Here is a 22,776-nt window from a genome sequence, read left to right as displayed (position 1 = left end):
GCTGAACCATAGAAGAATATCATTACACATGTCGAGTAGTAGCAAAATGGTTCAGATGGCTCTGAGCACTATGGGACTCAACTTCTGAGGTCATCAGTCCCCTAGAACTTAGAACTAAGTAAACCTAACTAACTTAAGGACATCACACACATCCATGCTCGAGGCAGGATTCGAACCTGCGCCGTAGCGGTCGCGCGGTTCCAGACTGTAGCGCCTAGAACCGCTCGACCACTCCGGCCGGCCGAGTAATAGCCTTCCATTGCTAACAAACGGTGGAAGACAGAAAATGTAAATGTACAACACCACTTGTACGTACAAATAGCGTAATAACAGTGAACACGATAGTGAATCCGCCTTTGGTAGAAGGTCAAACTCCATGATAAATACCCAAGGTTGACTAGTACTGTACAATAAGGCACACAAACACAAGGAAAACTAACGTGGCTCAAAAATTTTAAAATGTGTGTGAATTCCTAAGGTACCAAACTGCTTAGGTCATCGGTCCCCAGACTTACACAGTACTTAAGCTAACTTATGCTAAGAAGAACACACACACCCATGCCCGAGGGAGGACTCGAATCTCCAGCGGGAGGGGCCGCGCAGTCCGTGACATGACGCCTCAAACCGCGCGGCTAACGTAGCCTGCAACACGATTCGAACCACATCACTGGTTGCAGACCACCTAATAGTAGGTGGAGTACTGTAAGATATCATAATAGCCTGCCAACACATTTTACGCAGCACCGATGCAACGTATGTGATAATATCAGCAACCAAGCGTCGCGCACGTGTTTATCTCGGAAAATATGCGTTTCCGAACCCATGTTTGTTGGACTTATTTTTCTTGTTTCGATGGGTACTATCACGTCGCAATGTATTCGACACGTTTTTTTGAACACCCTGTACATCAAAGACACAATAGTTTACTCTTTTCTCCCAGTGTTGTTAGATCTGTAGCGTCAGCGAAATTTACTTACATATCCTTTTATCAATAATATCTCCGTCAAACGTAAGTTCCTTTAGACGCGAACGAATAAATGACATTACCTGTCAGTGGGTACTGATTTCGAACAGTGGGGATTCGATTCTGTGTTTGCTGCTTATTAGTCGGTTGTGGTGATCACTATGCCATCCGGGTGCAGCGGTCATCGCAAATGCATGCAGTCTCCTAGCACGCCTCCTGTCTCATCCAGCTTATCCACGCACTGCGGATGTAGTGCCCCTGCATATCTTCCTCATTACTCGCGGCATTTCGACGGTTCCTGTGAGAGTTAGAGTAACCAGTACAACAAACAACTCTTATGGAAAATTGCGTACTATAGGTCTGGAGAACTTATTAACGCTTATCTGTAGTCACCTCGCAGAGTTTCAGCTGCGAGCCAAGTCAGCAATATATTTCAGTACCCACACTGATTTTCTTTTATTTTTCTTTTACGGAAAAGTCTGATTATTTTTTACCTCTTATCTCGTGCAAATTTCAGTCAGCTTTAATCAGTAGTTAGCTTTGTAATGCATATAACCTTATAGAAATATATCATCGAATTTCAAGTAATTTTCTTATATATACACGCAGAGATTATAAATCTTTGTTTTCATTTAAATCAAACACTTTTCAAATTTCTATTTTTCATCTTTAGTCTCGGGTTGGTTAAAGTCATTGTACGACAGTTCATTTTAATTGTAAGTCGGAAGGCAGATATTAATTTAAGAAGCAAAGCTTCATTTTTCTTTTGTCCTTAAGGTGAAGTACAACCAATTCATAGCAACTGTAAGAGTGCCAGCAAATTCTCCTAGCCCCACTAACAAACAAAAGCCCTATGCGTAACTTACATATGTTGTTGAGGCGATCTCTGTTTATATAGATATATATTTTTTGTGAAAGCCAAGATAACTTGATTTTAAGACCTTCATTTCAATTACTAGTTTCGGCGGAATGGTGCTGTCGCCTTCAGACTGGCATCACACTTTGCGTGTATGTCCACGTACACTCGTCGTCGACATTTTGAATTTTTTAACGTAATTACGTTTTGTTCTCAAAATATAGACGACACTTGTATGTTAGAATATACCAACGTGTAACGCCAATCTGAAGATGACAGCACCATTCCGCCGAAACTAGTACTCGTAATGGGAATGAAGGTCTTAAAATCAAGCGATCTTGGCTTTCACAAAAAAATATATCTAAAAACCCTATTTCTCATAGCCACCTTGAACCATACAATTAAACAATTTAATCAAAGTTCAATGTTTCTCAGGTATAGGCGATATGCGACCTACTAAAAGTCGATAATTGGGAAGGTCACGCGATAATGGTATATCAAAATTAATACTTTCTGTACACATGCCTTCAGTATAGGTTCCTAAAAAAGACTGGTCTCTCTTTTACTATTTCGGGGCAGATCTTCTCAAACTCAAGTGCGAATTTTCACTGTAAGTAGAGGACGAGTTTCCGTTATCCAATGCAAGCGTCTGTCAAATTCAAAAATGGTTCAAATGGCTCTGAGCACTATGGGACTCAACTGCTGTGGTCATAAGTCCCCTAGAACTTAGAACTACTTAAACCTAACTAACCTAAGGACATCACACACATCCATGCCCGATGCAGGATTCGAACCCGCGACCGTAGCGGTCGTGCGGTTCCAAACTGTAGCGCCTTTAACCGCTCGGACACTAAGCGTCTGTCAGCTTCAATACAGTGCACATGAGACGTGACCTTGCTCAAGGCCGAAATTCCACGTATACACAACCGAACTCAGTTACCTCACACTTCAGGGAGCACTACGAGAACACATAGCAATACTCCACGCAATGTTATGGATACCACTTCGCTATCACAAATCAGCACTTCACAGTCACAATCATTAATCCTCGTTCCTTACAATCCTTTCTTCTGTAACAATAAATAGGCCCATTAAACATTAACTCGTTACCTAAGATTTCCGTTTACTATACGTATCGTTAGGTCAATTCTATCTTCACTAGCCACAAAAGAGAAACCTATTATTCACAAAATTTATCTTGCGAGTATATACGAAGCGATAAATATCGCCGGTAGACCCTCCCAAGAGCGACTTAGCGCACTCAGTAGCTCCGTCTCGACAACCATCTTAGTGAAGGTTCTCTCCCTCGAAGAATGGAATCGAATACTAGCTCGGCTGGAATGCTGCTGTCTATCTGGGCCATGTTACAACTGACTGGAACCATTAATTTGGACAAATATACCTCCATTGTCAGCGGCCAGCCCCGACGGTTGGCTGTAACTTCATTGGACTGCGCGTCACTGGTTGCAGCTTATCGCCGCGACTCTCGAGCACTGGCGTACTGCATCTCGAATTTGTGGCCTCTATAACGAAGTTAGGGGGCAACGGCCTTGCCGCAGTGGATACACCGGTTCCTTTGAGATCACCGAAGTTAAGCGCTGTCGGCATTTGGATGGGCGACCATCCATGCTGCCATGCGCTGTTGCCTTTTTTCGGGGTGCACTAAGCCTCGTGATGCCAATTGAGGAGCTACTCGACCGAATAGTAGCGGCTTCGCTCAAGAATACCATTTTACGACCGCGAGAGCTGTGTGCTGACCCCACGTCCCTCCTATCCGCATCCTCCACCGAGGATGACACGGCGGTCGGATGGTCCCGGTAGGCCACTCGTGGCCTGAAGAAGGAGTGCTATAACACAGTTAGGGTAGTTAAATGCAGAGGAGAGAGCAGATAGGTGGAAAGAATATATTGAAAGCCTCTATGGGGGTGAAGATTTGTCTGATGTGATAGAAGAAGAAACAGGAGTCGATTTAGAAGAGACAGGGGATCCAGTATTAGAATCGGAATTTAAAAGAGCTTTGGAGGACTTACGGTCAAATAAGGCGGAAGGGATAGATAACATTTCATCAGAATTTCTAAAATAATTGGGGGAAGTGGCAACAAAACGACTATTCACGTTGGTGTGTAGAATATATGAGTCTGGCGATATACCATCTGACTTTCGGAAAAGCATCATCCACACAATTCCGAAGACGGCAAGACCTGACAAGTGCGAGAATTATCGCACAATCAGCTTAACAGCTCATGCATCGAAGCTGCTTACAAGAATAATATACAGAAGAATGGAAAAGAAATTTGAGAATGCGCTAGGTGACGATCAGTTTGGCTTTAGGAAAAGTAAAGGGACGAGAGAGGCAATTCTGACGTTACGGCTAATAATGGAAGCAAGGCTAAAGAAAAATCAAGACACTTTCATAGGATTTATCGACCTGGAAAAAGCGTTCGACAGTATAAAATGGTGCAAGCTGTTCGAGATTCTGAAAAAAGTAGGGGTAAGCTATAGGGAGAGACGGGTCATATACAATATGTACAACAACCAAGAGGGAGTAATAAGAGTGGGCGATCAAGAACTCAAGAACGAAGTGCTCGTATTAAGAAGGGTGTAAGACAAGGCTGTAGCCTTTCGCCCCTACTCTTTAATCTGTACATCGAGGAAGCAATGATGGAAATAAAAGAAAGGTTCAGGAGTGGAATTAAAAGACAAGGTGAAAGGATATCAATGATACGATTCGCTGATGACATTGCTATCCTGAGTGAAAGTGAAGAAGAATTAAATGATCTGCTGAATGGAATGAACAGTCTAATGAGTACACAGTATGGTTTGAGAGTAAATCGGAGAAAGACGAAGGTAATGAGATGTAGTAGAACAGCGAGAAACTTAACATCAGGATTGATGGTCACGAAGTCAATGAAGTTAAGGAATTCTGCTACCTAGGCAGTAAAATAACCAGTGACGGACGGAGCAAGGAGGACATCAAAAGCAGACTCGCTATGGAAAAAAAGGCATTTCTGGCCAGGAGAAGTCTACTAATATCAAATACCGGCCTTAATTTGAGGAAGAAATTTCTGAGGATGTACGTCTGGAGTACAGCATTGTATGGTAGTGAAACATGGTCTGTGGGAAAACCGGAACAGAAGAGAATCGAAGCATTTGAGATGTGGTGCTATAGACGAATGTTGAAAATTAGGTGGACTAATAAGGTAAGGAATGAGGAGGTTGTACGCAGAATCGGAGAGGAAAGGAATATGTGGAAAACACTGATAAGGAGAAGGGACAGGATGATAGGACATCTGCTAAGACATGAGGGAATGACTTCCATGGTACTAAAGGGAGCTGTAGAGGGCAAAAACTATAGAGGAAGACAGAGATTGGAATACGTCAAGCAAATAATTGAGGACGTAGGTTGCAAGTGCTACTCTGAGATGAAGAGGTTAGCACAGGAAAGGAATTTGTGGCGGGCCGCATCAAACCAGTCAGTAGACTGATGACTGAAAAAAAAAAAAGGGTAGACATGTATGAAAACTTTTACGAGCATATGAGAAAAAGTACCATCACAGCTGCATCCTGAGCATGTGTTTATTCCATCACACGACAGCTTCGGCGCCACATTACTGTCATCCTTAGGCCCCACCTCTGCCAAAAGAGTATTTGATTTCCTTGGCCATTCTCAAGATACGGCAGTGGTGGAACTTTTCTCATAAATATCATCAGCGGTAGTTTCTTGTCCATGCAATAAGACGGACATCCATAAATTTTACAAGTTTTTTCATATTTCCTTGGCTATGAAACATATTTCCAGATGCTAAATCAGTGAAGTGTGACAAAATAAAAATTTTAAAAAATCACCCTTTTGCGATTTGTCAGACATCATTTTGCTTCTGTCCCACTCGCAAATACAGCGAGGGAAACGAGACTTTCTATATCCCTCCGTACGAAATAATTTCTCGTATACTGAGCTGACTAAAGTCACGGGATACCGATATCGACATGTACAGATTACGATAGTATCGCGCGCAAGGTTCTAAAGGGCAATGCACTGCTGGAGTGGAGAGGGTTTCGTCATGATTATGGCCGCACGATGGCAATTAGCAGACTTCGAATGCGGAATAGTAGTTGCAGCTAGACGCATGTGTCATTCCATTTCGGGAATCGTTAGGGAATTCAGTATTCCGTAATCCACTGAATCAAAGGTGTGCCGAGAACACCATATTTCAGGTGTTACCTCTCACCGGGGACAACGCAGGGCGTAAGTGTTGAGTTTGAAGTCCTAAGAGACAAATAGCACTGTGCGAAATAACCGCAGAAAACAATGTTGGATGTACGACGAACGATTCCGTCAGGACAGTGCAGCAAAATATGGCGGTAATGGGCTATCGCAGCAGACGACCGACGTGAGTGCCTTTCCTAACAGCTCGACACCGCCTGCAGCGTCTCTCCTGGGCTCATGACCATATCGGTTAGATGCTAAACGACTGCAAAACCATGGCCTGGTCAGATGATTCCCGGTTTCTGTTGGTAAGAGGTGATGATAGGGTACGAGCGTGGCGCAGACCCCTCGAACCCATGGACCCAAGTTGTGAACTTGCAAGCTGGTGGTGGCTCCATAATGGTGTGAGCTGTGTTTACATGGAATGGACTGTGTATTGTGGTATGAGGTTATGTCCAGCAACTTGAAGACATTTTCACTCATTCATGGACATCGTTTTCCCAAACAACGATGGAATTTTTTGTTGAAGACAGTTGTCACGAATTTAAGAAATATTCCAACCAACCCATTAATGCAATTTAAGGTAGTTCTTGACAAAGAGGCAGTCTCGTATTTGAGCTGACTCCGGAAAGTGTGAGCTAGTATTTGAACTCGAAAACTAGTCTAGGGCGCGCAACAAAAGTATGTGACTAGCCTCGCAGTTGCAGGGTCCCAAGATGAAAGGCGCGAATATTCCAAGTGTACCAAATACGGAGGGAATAACACATTAACTGCGTGATCAACTACGGTCAGCGCACAGGGCAGAATCATCGAACCTTCTAATAGTACTGCCGAGTGAAAATGAAGCCGTATGAATGGAACCCCCCTGTACCATTGGGGAGGGCGGAACGACTTAAGAGCAGGTGACGCCATCTCCTAGACGCTTGTCAGTATGATTCAAACTTAGTTTATTTCGCTAGTATCGGGTAAAGTGGAACGAATATCGGACATCGAGAATGTCGAGTTAGGACATCGCACCTAGAGAGTTGTAACTAGAGAAATGTGCCACGTGTACTTCCGTGTAATGGTATAACATAGATACGCATCTGACAATTAAAACTGCTAGAATAAATGCAGATGATAAACGGGAATTCATTGGACAAATATATTATACTAGAACTGATATGTGATTACATTTTCACGCAATCTGGGCGCATACATCCTGAGAAATCAGTACCCAGAACAACCATCTCTGGCCGTAATAACGGCCTTGATACGCCTGGGCAGTGAGTCAAACAGAGCTTGGATGGCGTGTACAGGTACAGCTGCCCATGCAGCTTCAACACGATACCACAGTTCATCAAGCGTACTGACTGGCGTATTGTGACGAGCCAGTTGCTAAGAGACAATTGACCAGACGTTTCCAGTTGGTGAGAGATCTGGAGAATGTGCTGGCCAGGGCAGCAGTCGAACATTCTCTGTATCCAGAAACGTCCGTACAGGACCTGCAACATGCTGCGGTCGTGCATTATCCTGCTGAAATGTAGGGTTTCGCAGGGATCGAATGAAGGGTAGAGCCACGGGTCGTAACACATCTGAAATGTAACGTCCACTGTTCAAAGTGCTGTCATTGCGAACAAGAGATGACCGAGACGTGTACCCAATGGCACCCCATACCATCACGCCGGGTGATACGCCAGTATGGCGATGACGAATACAGGCTTCCAATGTGCGTTCACCGCGATGTCGCCAAACACGGATGCGACCATCACGATGCTGTAAGTGGGTTCAAATGGCTGTGAGTACTATGAGACTCACTGCTGTGGTCATCAGTCCCCTAGAACTTAGAACTACTTAAACCTAACTAACCTAAGGACATCACACACACCCACGCCAGATGCAGGTTTCGAACCTGCGACCATAGCAGCAGCGCGGCTCCGGACTGGAGCACCTAGAACCGCACGGCCACCGCGTCCGGCCATGATGCTGTAAACAGAACCTGGATTCATCCGAAAAAAATACGTTTTGCCATTCGTGCACCCAGGTTCTTCGTTGAGTACACCATCGCGGGCCCTCCTGTCTGCGATGCAGCGTCAAGGGTAACCGCAGTCATGGTCTCCGAGATGATAGTCCATGCTACTGCAAACGTCGTCGAAATGTTCGTGTAGATGGTTGTTGTCTTGTAAACGTCCCTATCTGCTGACTCAGGGATTGAGACGTGGCTGCACGATCCGTTTCAGCCATGCGGATAAGATGCCTATCATCTCGACTGCTAGTGATACGAGGCCGTTGGGATCCAGCACGGCGTTCCGTATTACCCTCCTGAACCCACCGATTCCATATTCTTCTAACAGTCATTGGATATCGACCAACGCGAGCAGCACTGTCGCGATACGATAAACCGCATTCACGATAGGCTACAACCCCACCTTTATCAAAGTCGGAAACGTGATGGTACGCATTTCCCCTCCTTACCCGAGGCATCACAACGACGTTTCACCAGGCACCGCCGATGAACTGTTGCTTGTGTATGAGTAATCGGTTGGAAACTTTCCCCATGTCAGCACGCTGTAGGTGTCGCCACACCTGTCGTGTGAATGCTCTGAAAAGCTAATCATTTGCATATCACAGCATCTTCTTCCTGTCGGTTAAATTTCGCGTCAGTAGCACGTCATCTTCGTGGTGTAGCAATTTTAATGGCCAGTAGTGTAGTTAGCCACTTCTACCTTTCTCCTACCTTGTTTCGTACTATGTGTCCTTTAAAGCTTGCTTTTCGGCTGAGGTCAGGGAATGAGAATGCGGCCCACCACCAGCTAACCTCAGCGAATCGCACGGCACGAAGTAAGCTCTTGTGGGGCGCTTACAGCAGTCCTTCTTACCCTTCCTCAGGACACGGCCTAATGCACCATGTCACCTGACCCCAACTGTTCACGACTGGTTTCCAGAATACTGTGGACAATTTGAGCGGATGATTACGCCACCCAGATAGCCCGGCATGACTCCCGTCCAACATTTATGAGGAATAATCGAGAGGTCAGTTCGTGCACAAGATCCTTCGCAATTATGGACAGCTATAGAGACAGAACGACTCTTTATTTCTGCGGGGGACTTTCAACAACTTGTTGAGCCCATGCCACGCCGAGTTGCTGCACTACGCCTGGCTAAAAAAGGTCCGACACGATGTTAGGAGCTGTCCCGTGACTTTCGTGCCCTCAGTGTACGTTCTCTTCGCGGTCTTAAGGCGAAATGTTCGTTGTCGGTAGCACAGTTGTTCAGCGGTTTTCATCAATCTGGATCAACAGGTGATGAATGTCGTTCTCCGTTTTCCCATCGTATAGTTAGTCAGTTTTCTCGTACGTATATTCGTTAATTATATGCCTGTATTTACTGTTCTCTTCTAAAAGCCATGACATATTCTTTATGATTTTCCTTTTACCATTATTTTGTATTGTCGTGTGACTAGGGCCTCCTATCGGGTAGACCGTTCGCCGGGGGTGCAAGTCTATCGATGTGACGCCGATTCGGCGACTTGCGCGTCGTTGGTGTGAAATGTTGATGATTAGGACAGCACGGCACCCAGTCCCTGAGCGGAGAAAATCTCCGACCCAGCCGGGAATCGAACTCGGGTCCTTAGGATTGACGTTCTGTCGCGCTGACCACTCAGCTACCGGGGGCGGACAATATTTTGTATTTATTCTGTGTTAGTCAAATCCATGAATCCGGCTGCACACAAACGTACTGATTTTATTACTGTAACATAGTGTCGTAACATTGCTTCAGAGGAGGTATATTTCACACATCTTTATGCAAACTGAGGGCCATTTTTATCCTTCTTGTGCTGAGTTTTTTTGTCCGCCAAGATATTTGAAGTTACCCTCTTTCCACAACCTTTATTTAAATTTGGAGAATCTCCTATATTTGCCAAATATTCTGCTTTTGCGTAGGATATCTGAAGAACTGTTTCTTCTCTTTTCTTTTTTTTTTCAAAATGTTGATTCTTCTTGTTGCTACAGCTGTATCTCCGGAGAGTAGTGCAAGATCGCAGTCAAAGGTATTTTCCGAAAAAAAAATATTTCGTTAATGAAGCAAGATAACAACTTTTTGTAGGAACCTCGTAAGGGATCAATTTATTAAAGGGAAAAATACGGTGCGAACAGCCGCCAATCAGATCGTTTCTCGGTGATGACAGAGGGGTTTAAGAGACGTTGCTGCAGGCGACTTGGTGAGAAGACGGAAGGTCGTCGGAATGGATGGGGTGGATCGCAGCAGGGGGCTTTGTGAGGCTGCTGCACACAGAAGCTGACGAAGAACGGCGGTGGTGGGGGGAAGCGGGGGGGGGGGGGGGGGGTCAGACACTGACTCGCCCGTCTACCTTCTCAAAGACGCAAAAAAACTGCAGTAATTAGACGAGTGTTAATCTAAAAGATAAAGAAGGCTTTCGTTCGCTTCAATCTGTAGAGTAGATCCGCAACCACCTTTAAACTACGCAAGTTAGTTCAAAAACATTATGGACTGTGTAGTGGGACGAAATTGAAGCGTCACCCATCCACCAGTGTCAGCCCAGTTTGCAGGTGAATATAGGTTTAATTTAGTTTGTTATGTATTTTTCTTAATATTTGTAATAGCTGTGAATTATGTAAAAGTTTTGTATTTTTTTATGTTTCATGTACGGAGAGGGCGGCGCAACGAACGGAGACAGCATCTTCGCTGCCGCGACCAGAGAGGAAATTGCTGGCCACTATACGTCGCGGGTCGACAGCCAAAGAGCAACAGAAGATCCTGGAACCGAGTCGTTGCGTCGTGCTTCTAAAAATTAAAAATGAATTTTTTTGTACTCTTTTTGTACAACAATGACGTCATAGAGAGCTTAATCTTATTGAAAAGTCAGTCCTAGTTTGTCAACGGTCAAGTTCACATCTGTATGTGTAGGAAGCTAATAAAATAGTGGCTGTTACTAAAGTTGAAACACGTGTTCTGAGTATTTATTTATGAAGAAATATGTGAACGGATTAATAATATATTTGACAAGATTATTGAATTCTGACAGCGTCCATCGAAACTTTGAATCTCAAAGGTTTATTCAATGTGTGATTCTGATATCGATTAAATCAAGATAACGCGTGTCAATATAATTTCTGAGGAGAAACAAACGAAATTTAAATCGAAAAAGTTTACGAAAATCAATTGGCCCAAGTGATGTAATTCTTTGCATACGACTCAACTGATGTTTTACAGTTTCGTTCAAGAACCATTCTATGACAATTTAAAAAGAATATAAATCATTTTGAAGTGGGTTGTAACTGACGTAGGTGACGAAGTCTGCACATGGTCATATATCAAACGAAAATCGGTTATAAAAACTTACGTCGTTACACTACACCGTGACGACCGTGACAGGACTTGTGTGCAACTAAGGCACACAGGTACGAAACAAAACATCAAGAGTCCTTCGGAAGTCAACGCGAGTTTTCGTGGAGCCTTCACCAGCCAGCGGCGACTTCGCGGGTGTGGGCATCTGACGGAGCGCAGCCAAGCAGTACGGTCACGCAGTTATTCCACGAGAAGGCGCATCTGTTGGGCAGCAGCTGAACGCTGCAAACCCCGACAACCTTTTTTCTCCCTAAACTAATTGCAATATTAGTGTCCGGTGAGTTTGTTTCAAGTTGGAAATGGAGTGTTGTACATAGGGAGTGTGCTTTTACAGGATTGTTGATTACAAGTCTGCGTGTGTAACTAGTTAATATCTTCCAATAATGTCGGGAAGTGAAATGTCAGACGAAGAGCAGTCTATGTCCGATAGGAGCATGAGATCCCTTTTTAGGGCGATCGCTAAATTGAAACAATCTAACGAAGAATCTGCTGCTAGATTAAAAGAGGAACTGAAACAGGAATTAAAACAGTCTAATGAAGAATCTATTACTAGATTAAAACAGTCTAGCGACGAAGCTACGGCTAGGTTAAAAGAGGAACTTAAAGGGGAGCTAAAAAAATCTACAGACAGGTTACAGGAATATCTTAATGAAACCAGTCGAAAATTAAGTGATAAAATAGAGGCTTCTAAAGTTGAAATGCAGGAAAAATTAGTAGGACTTAGTAATAAGATTGCGGATAATTGTAAAAGGTTAGAAGAACATATCCAGGAATCGCGTGAGGAAAAAGCTCGCATGCGAAACGATATTACTAACTTAACCGAGAGACTAGATAGTGTCAATATCTTAGTTGTAAATGAAATACAGAAAAATAACGATATGTTACGAGATTAATTTTCTATGCAAACAGAAACTGTTCGTAGAGAATTATTGGAATCTATTAAAGAGGTCTCTACCAAACCTGTAGAGATGTCTTCAATAGATAATGTAGAATTAGAGACATTAACTCATCAAGTAGAAAAAGATCATACCGAAATCGAAAACATGAAATTTTTAATTACTGAAATACGCAGTAACCTTGAGACTGCCAAAGATAATAACATTGATGAAGGTACAGAGCGTTCACATCGTGAAGAATCGATATTAGCTAATCGCGTATCCAATACAGAAATGCGAATACAGGAAATTACTAAACGGTTATCGGAATTAGATAATAATGGAAACATTCCAAGTAGTAGATGCAATAACGTAATCAGAGACAACAGTCGCATCGAATTTGCTAGCTCGGACGACAACAATACAAGTAAAGAAATCGCGGCAAGCCAATCCGATGCAACTCCGTCTCTGCAATCTAAACAAAACCCAACTATTTCTCTCGCAGAATGTTTGGATGACATAACGACAAATTCAAATGTAGCAAGTCGATTTCCTGTATTCAAACCAGGAGGCGAACTTCACCCTATAATCTTTATAAAAGCGTTTGAAACATCATTATCTCCTAAATGGAGTAATGAAAAACGGATTCAATTTGTAATAGGACATTTAGAAGCAGAAGCTGCGGAATGGGCAGTACTGCATAGAACTGAATTTAGGGACTGGGATTATTTTGTTAAGCAGTTTAAACAAAATTATTGGTCAAGAGGAAAACAACAACACTTAACTTTAGGGTTGTTAGACCCTCCTCCATATTCTAAACGGTGGGGAGGTTATAGGAATTATTTTGAATGGCATTTAAACCGTGCTAAATTAATTGAAGAACCAATTATTGAAAGTCATTTAATACGAGTCCTAATTAGTAGGTTACCGTATTATGTAAAGGAAAGAATGATAGAAAGAGAATGGTCACAGCCGTGCGAATTATTAGGATATTTAGAACAGTTAGATATACTTAATAGAGAAAGGGAAGACGAGAAATTTAGATTTGGTAGAAATGACAATCCTCGAAATAATAATAATGCAGAACCACGAAAAGCTAACAACAACAATCATAGCCGGTTTTGTTATATAAAACGTCAATCTAAAGATAAAGAGAGCCAACAAAATCGTGGTAATAACTCTAAAATGCGGAAATTACACAATAACGATCATGAGATAAATCATCCTCAAGTAATTAATGAAGGTCAAGTGGTAGGTGACGTTATCATAGAAAGTTCGGAAAACTAGTCAAGTCCTTTAGTACAGGTCAACTAAAGGGAACTGTTAGTCAGGATTATACAAGACCCAATTGCAATTTATCATTAAGCTGCCAAAAGGACGGTGATTGGCAACAAGATTTACTTCAGGAAGACAATCAGATAAGGGAGAATATAACTTATAAACCCGTTATTAAAGGTTATATTAAAGATACCGAAGTAAATATTATAATTGATTCGGGTAGCGAAGTAAGTATTTTATCTAAAGAATTATTTCAGCTTAAAAGAAAATATTGGAATTTCCCAACCTTACCTGTAACTGGGGTGAAAATTATAGGAGTTACTGGTAAAAGAAGTCAAAATATTACTGAGGAAGTTTATTTAACTTTTGAAATTGCTAAACAATTAATTGCTCACTCTGTACTCGTCGTAGCCAGCTTAAATGTGGCCATAATTTTAGGTATAGATTGGCTGTGGAAATATAAAGCTATATTAGATTTTAAAGACTCTTCCTTAACCATCCATAAGGAGGCATGTGCTTTTAAGGTGAGGTTTTCTAATAATCAAGTACCTGAAAATTGCTACGAATCCTTACAGATTAAGTATGCACCGACCATGAACCTATTAACAGATTTTAGTGATCTTGAATATGCAGTATACCAATGTCAGGCTAGTAATAGTATCGAAACCGAAGTGAAAGAAAAATGTTATTCTACGAATTGTCTATCCGAACAAGAAAAGGAAGAGTTGGAATCTTTGTTGTTAGAATTTAGAGCCGTCTTCTCAGATGAACCGGGGAGAATTAAAGATTACGTTTGTAAACTTAAGATTAAAGATCAAAAACCATTCTTTAAGAAACCTTATCCTATTCCAATACAATTCAAAGAACCGGTTAGTAGAGAAATAAGTAAGATGCTAGAACAAAACATTATCGAACGATTCCTATGTAGCGCTTTTAACAGTCCGTTGTGGGTAGTTAAGAAAGCTACTGGTGAGGTACGACTGGTTCTGGATACCCGTGAATTAAATAAAATTATAGAGATGGAAAGAGACAGACCTATTCCTATGGAGGACGTACTTCTTAAGATTGCTGGTTCTCGTTATATGAGTACAATGGATCTAACCGCTGGCTACCATCAAGTAACCTTACACCCGGATTCACGGCAATATACGGCTTTCTTTTTGAAGGCAGATCATATCAGTTCCAAGTTTTACCTTTTGGACTTAATATATCAGTGTCAACTTTCATTAGGGCATTAGATTCTGCTTTGGGTCAGCAATTGTTACAAAAGATTATTTTATATGTAGATGATATTTTGGTAGCTACTAAAACGTGGGAAGAACACGTAACGATATTACGGGAATTGTTTAACCGTTTAATTGACAGAGGAATTACTTTAAAATTATCTAAGTCTTACTTCGGAAAGGAGGAAGTGAGATTTTTGGGGCATATAGTGGACAGTAAAGGTATTAGGCCAGACCCAGCACGTATTGAAGCTATTGCTCGATGTCCGAGTCCTAGAAATCGGAAACAACTGAAATCATTTTTAGGAATGGTAGGATTTCTGAGAAGATTTCTTCCAGGGCAGGATATTGTTCATCCTAAATTACTAGATTTATTAAAAGAGAAGTCAGTATGGCTCTGGGGACAAGAGGAAGAGGAAGTTTTTAATAAGATAAAAGGAGCGTTAACCGAAGCCAAAATGTTATACCACCCAGATTTCAATCAGGACTTTTGTATGTGTACGGATGCCTCTGATTATGGGGTGTCTTGTGTAATATTCCAAGGTGATCTGACCAATGAAAAGGGATTATATCGGCCTATTGGATTCGCTAGTAGAACTTTAAATAAACATGAAAGAAATTATTTTGTATCCGAGAAGGAAGCTCTCGCAGTGGTATGGGGTTTTCAACGATTTAGAGGATTATTAATGGGAAGAAAAACAATTGTATATACTGATCATCAGGCTTTAATCTTTTTGAACAATTGTCGGTTACTTCACCGTAGGCTATTACGTTGGGTATTATGCTTGCAAGAATTTCAGTACGAAATTAGGTATATAAAAGGATCTCAGAATGTAGTTTCGGATGCTTTGTCGAGGCTTCCCGTAGGAATGGAGAATATTAACATTGCAGAAGAACCAGGAACAAATTACCATGTTTATTTCCTTTTAACTCAGGAGAACGAACGTAAGGTTAAACGGATAGTAACTGCTATTAGATACAATCAAAGAAATGATGATCAATATAGGGACCTTATACAAAACCTTAATAATGGGGACGAAACAGTTAACACCGGGGCGTGTGGTTATATTTTAAGGACTTGTTGTATTGGAAAGCACAGAGAGAACACCAGAGATGGACAATCTGCATTCCGAAAACTGTTGTGTACGAGTTAATCACTTATATTCACGAAGGATACGGGCATTTTGGAATTCATAAATGTATTAAACATCTAATGAAGTATTATTACTTCAAAAATATGTCCCGTGTTGTGAGGAGTATTATTAGGGCTTGTGAAACCTGTCAAAAGGTTAAAGTTCATAACAAATATAAGCGTTATAAATTATATTCTGTAATTCCTCGAGGTCTGTGGGATCTACGGTCATTAGATTTTTTCGGCCCTCTGCCTCGTAGTTCAGGAGGATTAACTTATGTGTTTGTTGTAATGGAATGTTGGTCCAAACATGTGAAGCTATATACTTTGAAACGAGCGAATACAGCAAGCGTTATACGCTGCCTCACCCGAAATTACTTTGTTAACTGGGGCATTCCTAAACGACTTATGTCTGACAACGGTAGTGCCTTTATTAGTCAAAGATTTCAAGATATGATAAAACAGTATGGAATCAAACATATCTTAATTTCGAAATATCACCCTCAAAGTAATTTAGTAGAAAGAGTCATGAAAGAATTAGGACGATGATGTAGAACTTATTGTGCACATAAACATACTCGGTGGGCCAAATTAATGCCTGAATTCGAAAAGATATTAAATGAATTGACTCACCTAACGACGGGATTATCACCTATAGAAATTTTAGGCAAACGAATTATAGGTGAGCCTTTACTAGCTGCTCTACCTTGGCCACCAGTAAATGAGATCCAACAATGCATCCCACACGAAAAAGTTTGCGAACAGATTGTTGAAAATGCCGAACGGAGAATTAAAAGTTATAATCAATATGCTATAGAACCCTCATTTCAGGTAGGAGATCTTGTGTTAGTACGATCTCATCCTAAAAGTTCTAAGATCGGTAAGGAATGTAGAAAATTCTTCTTTATCTTTGAAGGTCCATATGTTGTACATAAGATTGTACATCCCAAAGCGTTACTTCTTATGGAAACTTCATCAGGTGTAATTAAAGGATTATATAGTGTTCATCAAATGAAACCCTTCATTCCTAAATAAGTTAATATTTAGTATATGTTACACACGGAAGAGCGTTCATAGTTTATTCATGTGAAGTTTTTCGTGATAGTTACGTATTATTTTAAAGAATTAAACAGAAAGCTTAAACAAGTGTTCTACAATAATCTACTGGTACTTCAAAAAGAGAAAGATAACCAAAAGGGGGATTTATATGGAAGAAATTTTGCTATTAGGTCAAAAGGAATTTTGTATATTTTAAATTTACTCGGATAGTAGGAACCAAAGGGGATGGTTAATAATTTTAGGGACCATGGGCGTCCAGAACTATATGGCTCACGAGAACATAAAAGAGTGCCTTTAATAGAGGTTTGTAATAATGTTAATATAGAACACACCAGACGGGGCTCTCTCGCTTGTTTCTCCTAAATAAATTACCATTACACAACCAAGTGTCCGAAGGTAAAGAAAGCCGTGCCGAGATTCTAAAAAAAGTTTTGCTTGATTTCTTCTTGACCTCAGGCATCAATAAGGCATTAGGGAAAAGAATGGCGTAAAGTAAATAGTACTATTAGTTATTGTGAGAAACTTATTAGTAATATACATTTTTGGAAAGAATAACTCTAGTAAGTGAATAAAACAGAAACTAATTTATCACAATTTGAACGCTTTGTCCTAATGTAACAACGTTAAAGAACGTACTAAATTAGTATTTATTAGCAACTATTAAATGAAGAGGAGTAATCTCCATTTATTCGGTTATGAATTACCATAATAGCACAATTAAGAGTAAATGACAAATAGTCACAGCAATATCGTATTAAAAGGATGAAATCTATCTAAGAGCAAGGACTCTAGATTACGTAAAATGTGAGGAAAATGTATTAACAGTTAAATATGGTATATAGAAAAGGTCTTATTTTCGGTTAAAACCTGACAAACTGAGCTTGTGGGTGGGGTATGTAGTGGGACGAAATTGAAGCGTCACCCATCCACCAGTGTCAGCCCAGTTTGCAGGTGAATATAAGTTTAATTTAGTTTGTTATGTATTTTTCTTAATATTTGTAATAGCTGTGAATTATGTAAAAGTTTTGTATTTTTTATGTTTCATGTACGGAGAGGGCGGCGCAATGAACGGAGACAGCATCTTCGCTGCCGCGACCAGAGAGGAAATTGCTGGCCACTATACGTCGCGGGTCGACAGCCAAAGAGCAACAGAAGATCCTGGACCCGAGTTGTTGCGTCGTGCTACTAAAAATTAAAAATGAATTTTTTTGTACTCTTTTTGTACAACAATGACGTCATAGAGAGCTTAATCTTATTGAAAAGTCAGTCCTAGTTTGTCAACGGTCAAGTTCACATCTGTATGTGTAGGAAGCTAATAAAATAGTGGATGCTACTAAAGTTGAAACACGTGTTCTGAGTATTTATTTATGAAGAAATATGTGAACGGATTAATAATATATTTGACAAGATTATTGAATTCTGACAGCGTTCATCGAAACTTTGAATCTCAAAGGTTTATTCAATGTGTGATTCTGATATCGATTAAATCAAGATAACGTGTGTCAATATAATTTCTGAGGAGAAACAAACGAAATTTAAATCGAAAAAGTTTACGAAAATCAATTGGCCCAAGTGATGTAATTCTTTGCATACGACTCAACTGATGTTTTACAGTTTCGTTCAAGAACCATTCTATGACAATTTAAAAAGAATATAAATCATTTTGAAGTGGGTTGTAACTGACGTAGGTGACGAAGTCTGCACATGGTCATATATCAAACGAAAATCGGTTATAAAAACTTACGTCGTTACACTACAACTGGTGTTTCTAATTACCCATTACAGTGTAGGGATGGTTCGTCATTCCCCAGCGACACTGCAACGAGGTGACAGAAGTCATGGGATACCACCTAATATCGTATCACACCTCCTTTTGGACTGCAGCAGCTGGACGTGGTACGAATTCAACAAATACTTGGAAATATTGAGCCATGCTGCCTCTATAGCCGGCCAAAATGCGAAATAGTTGTCGATGTGGCATGTTGTGCACGAACTGACCTCTCGAATATGCCCCATAATGTCAGGCCATCTGGGTGGTCAAATAATTCGCTCGAATTGTCTAGTACGTTCTTCAAATCATTTGTGAACAATTGTGGCCCTGTGACAGGGGGCATTGTCCTACTGATGTTTGGGAACATGTAGCTCATGAATGGCTGCAAATGACCTCCGTGTAGCCTAACATAACCACCTCCGGTCAATGTCCGGTTCCCTTGGACCAGATGACCCACGCCATTCCACTTAAAGACAGTCCACACCATTATGCAGCCGCCACCAGCTTGCACAGTGCCTTGTCGGCAACTTGGGCCCATGGCTCCGTGGGACCTGTGCCACACTTCAATCCTAGCATCAGCTTGTGGTGCTTCAAAAGTCTAATCAGGAAACATCGCGTTTCTGTACCGCTTGAGCGACGCCAGGTAAGAAATGTTAATATATATATTTATTTATTTGTAGTATGTTAAGTGGAGACTTGTTATTTAAAAAGATTTTGTTTCTTTTCTTTCATGTCGAGCGTGGCAGCAGGATGATCCAGTGGGGACTCCAGACGCAGCGGACGACGAGAGCTAACCACTATTGCATCGTAGTCGACGGCCGGCGGCTGGAAGAACCGTTGAAACATCATGCTGACCATTATTAAAATATGTTTATATGTTTTATGTTTTTTTTATGAAAGGAAAAGGTGTTCAATGTTGAATGTGGAATGATAAATTTTGTAAGTGGTTGTCAATTGGTTATCAACTGTTAAATAAACTTCGAGTTGGAAGTTAAAACAGTCAGTTGACTCTGTTGTTACGACATACATCGTAAATGTTACTTATGTGAGAAATTTGCAAATTTTATTAAAATTCAGACTTCTTGAAGAGATTCTGGCAGAAATTATCAGGAGTGTCGACGATCTTCAATAAGAAACTAGTTTAAAGTTTTAGTAATTAGAAGTCGACACGTATTGACATTTTGAAAATAATCGATAGTGTGAAGTGTATTAAAATTCTGTTTTAAAACTTTATCGGTGATTGTGGTCAAGAAGATCGGTTTTAAAGTTGAATATTTCGTTAAATGAGAACAAGATTGATTCTTTAGTGACATTGATTAGTTATTGAGAGAAAAATTAAGAGAATTTCAACTTTTTCTGGAAAAGATAACAAGGAGTGTCAGACCGCACAATGAGCATATAGAAACTCTGTGACTGTTGAACTGTCAAAAAAATTTTTTACGATAAAACTTTTTACGACAGGGACTGATGAATTTTGCTGCGTCTATCCTTATCTTCTAGTTTGAATCTGCTGCAGCTCAATGTTTTGCTTTATGGATTTTTCAGGTAACTGGAAAAAGAACTTATAATTTGATCTGCGGCGGACCGTCGATATTGGGTACACTGTTAGGCTGTTGTGAAGCCTGTTGATTTGCAGATCGCCTTTCTTTCCCCTGCTGCAGACATCGTTGCTGAGTTGCTGCGACAGGATCGGCGGTTCAGCGCAAGCTCTTACGAACTGAGATCCGGACTCATCTGACCAAGTCATCGTTTTCCAGTGTCTAGGGTCCACCCGATATGGTCGCGAGTCCAGGAGAGGCGCTGCAAGCGATGCTGATGTGTTGTTAGCAAAGCCACTCACGGTGGTCGTCTGCTGCCGTAGCCCGCGAACGCTAAAATGTTGCTGTGCTGTCATGAGAGATACGTTTATCGTAGGTCCGCCATTGATTTCTGTGGTTATTCCACGCAGTGTTGCATGTCTATTAGCACTGACAACCTTGCGCAAATGCTACTGCTCTCGGTCGATAAGTGAAGGCCGTCGGTTACTGCAGTGAGAAGTAATGCCTTAAATTTCGTATTCTCGGCACACTCTTGGCACTTAATTCGGTAACGGTGTCCGAAATGGAATGTCCCATGCGCCTATCTCTAACTATCATTCCGCGTTCAAAGACTGTTAATTTTCGTTGTGTGGCCACAATCATGTCGGACAGGTTTCCACGTGAATCAGACTGCTCTGCCAATGCACTGCCATTTTATACCTTGCATACTGCGATACTACAGCCATCAGTATAAGTGCATATCGCTTTTCCGTGACTTTCGTCACCTCATTGTGTATGATGAACACTAATTTATAATTTCAGCCCTCTATCAACCACGGACCTTGCCGTCCGTGATGTGGCTTCTGTGTCTCAGCGATACAGGTAGCTGTACTGTAGGTGCAACCACAGCGAAGCCGAAACGAGACTCCTGGAATAGAAAACATTCCGTTAGAACTACTGATAGCGTTGTGACAGCGCACCGTAAAAAAACTCTTCCATCGGATGTGCAAGAAGTATGAGACAAGTGAAATAACCTCAGACTTCAAGAAGAATTTCATAACTCCATTTCCAAAGATAGCCGTTGCTGACAGGTGTGAACATTCCCGAACTATCAGCATAATAAGTCATGGTTAGAAAATACTAACACGAATTATTCGCCCAAAATGGGAAAACTGGTAAAAGCTGACCTGTGTGAGATCAGTTTAGATTCAGGAGAACTATAGAAACACACGAATCAATAATGACAAGATAGGTTAAGGAAAGGCAAACCTACGTCTCTAGCTTTTGTAGACTTACAGAAAGCTTGATTGGAGTACTCTCTTTGAAAGCCTGACGGTAGCGGGGGTAAGAGTTTGGGAGCAAAAGTCTTGAAGAGAAACCACACGGCAGTTATAAATGCCGAGGGAGTTGAAAGGGAGGCAGTGGTTGAGAAGGGAGTGAGACAGGGTTGTAGTGTATCCCCGACGTTATTCAATCTGTACACTGAACAAATAGTAAAGGAAACCAAAGAAAAGTTTGGACTAGGAATTAAAGTTCAGGGAGAAGAAATAAAAACCTTGAGGATTGCTGATGACATTCTGCTTCTGTCAGAAACAGCAAAAGACTTCGAAGAGCAGGTGAACGGAATGTACAGAGCCTTGAAGAGTGAATATAAGATGACAATGAACAAAGCAAAACGAGGATAATGCAATGTAGTAGAATTAAATCAAGAGATGCTGAGGGAACTAGCTGAGAAAACGAGGCACTTAAAGTAGTAGATGAGTTTCGCTATTTGGACAGCAAAATAACTGATTACGGACGAAGCAGAAATCATATATAAAATGTAGACTGACAACGGCAAGGAAAGCCTTTCTCAAGAAGGAAATTTGTTTGCATCGAATATATATGTGTTAGGAAGTCTTTTTGAAGGTATTTGTATGGAGTGTAGCCATATATGGAAGTGAACACGAACAATGAACAATTTACTCAAGAAGAGAATAGAAGTTTTTGAAATGTTGTACTACACAAGAATACTGATGTTAGATTGATGGCCGCGCGGTATTAGCCGAGCGGTCTACGGAGCTGCAGACATGGACTGTGCGGCTGGTTCCGGCGGAGGTTCGAGTCCTCCCTCGGGCATGGCTGTGTGTGTTAATTTAGATTAAGCAATGAGTAAGCTTAGGGACTGATGACCTTAGCAGTTAAGTTCCATAAGATTTCACACACATTTGAACATTTTTTTTAGATTGATAGATCTGGCAACTAATGAGGAGGTACTGAATAGAACTGGGGAGAAGAAACGTTTGCGGCACAACCTTACTAAGAAAAGTGATCGACTGATAGGGCACATTACGAGATATCAGGGGATCACCACTTTAGTATTGTAGGTAATGTACGAGGGTAAAAATCATATAGGGGGACCAAGAGATGAATACAGTAAGCAGATTCAGTAGGATGTTGGTTGAAGTAGGTATTCGGAGATGAAGAGCGTCGGACAGGATAGTGCAGTTTGGAGGGGGGCATCAAACTGGTCTTCGGACAGAAGACCATAAGAACACCTTATAAA

Source organism: Schistocerca serialis, chromosome 9, assembly GCF_023864345.2.
Source record: "Schistocerca serialis cubense isolate TAMUIC-IGC-003099 chromosome 9, iqSchSeri2.2, whole genome shotgun sequence".
In the NCBI taxonomy this organism is placed as follows: Eukaryota; Metazoa; Arthropoda; class Insecta; order Orthoptera; family Acrididae; genus Schistocerca; species Schistocerca serialis.
The sequence above is the reverse complement of the archived record's forward strand: the minus strand, read 5'-3'. Positions refer to the sequence as shown.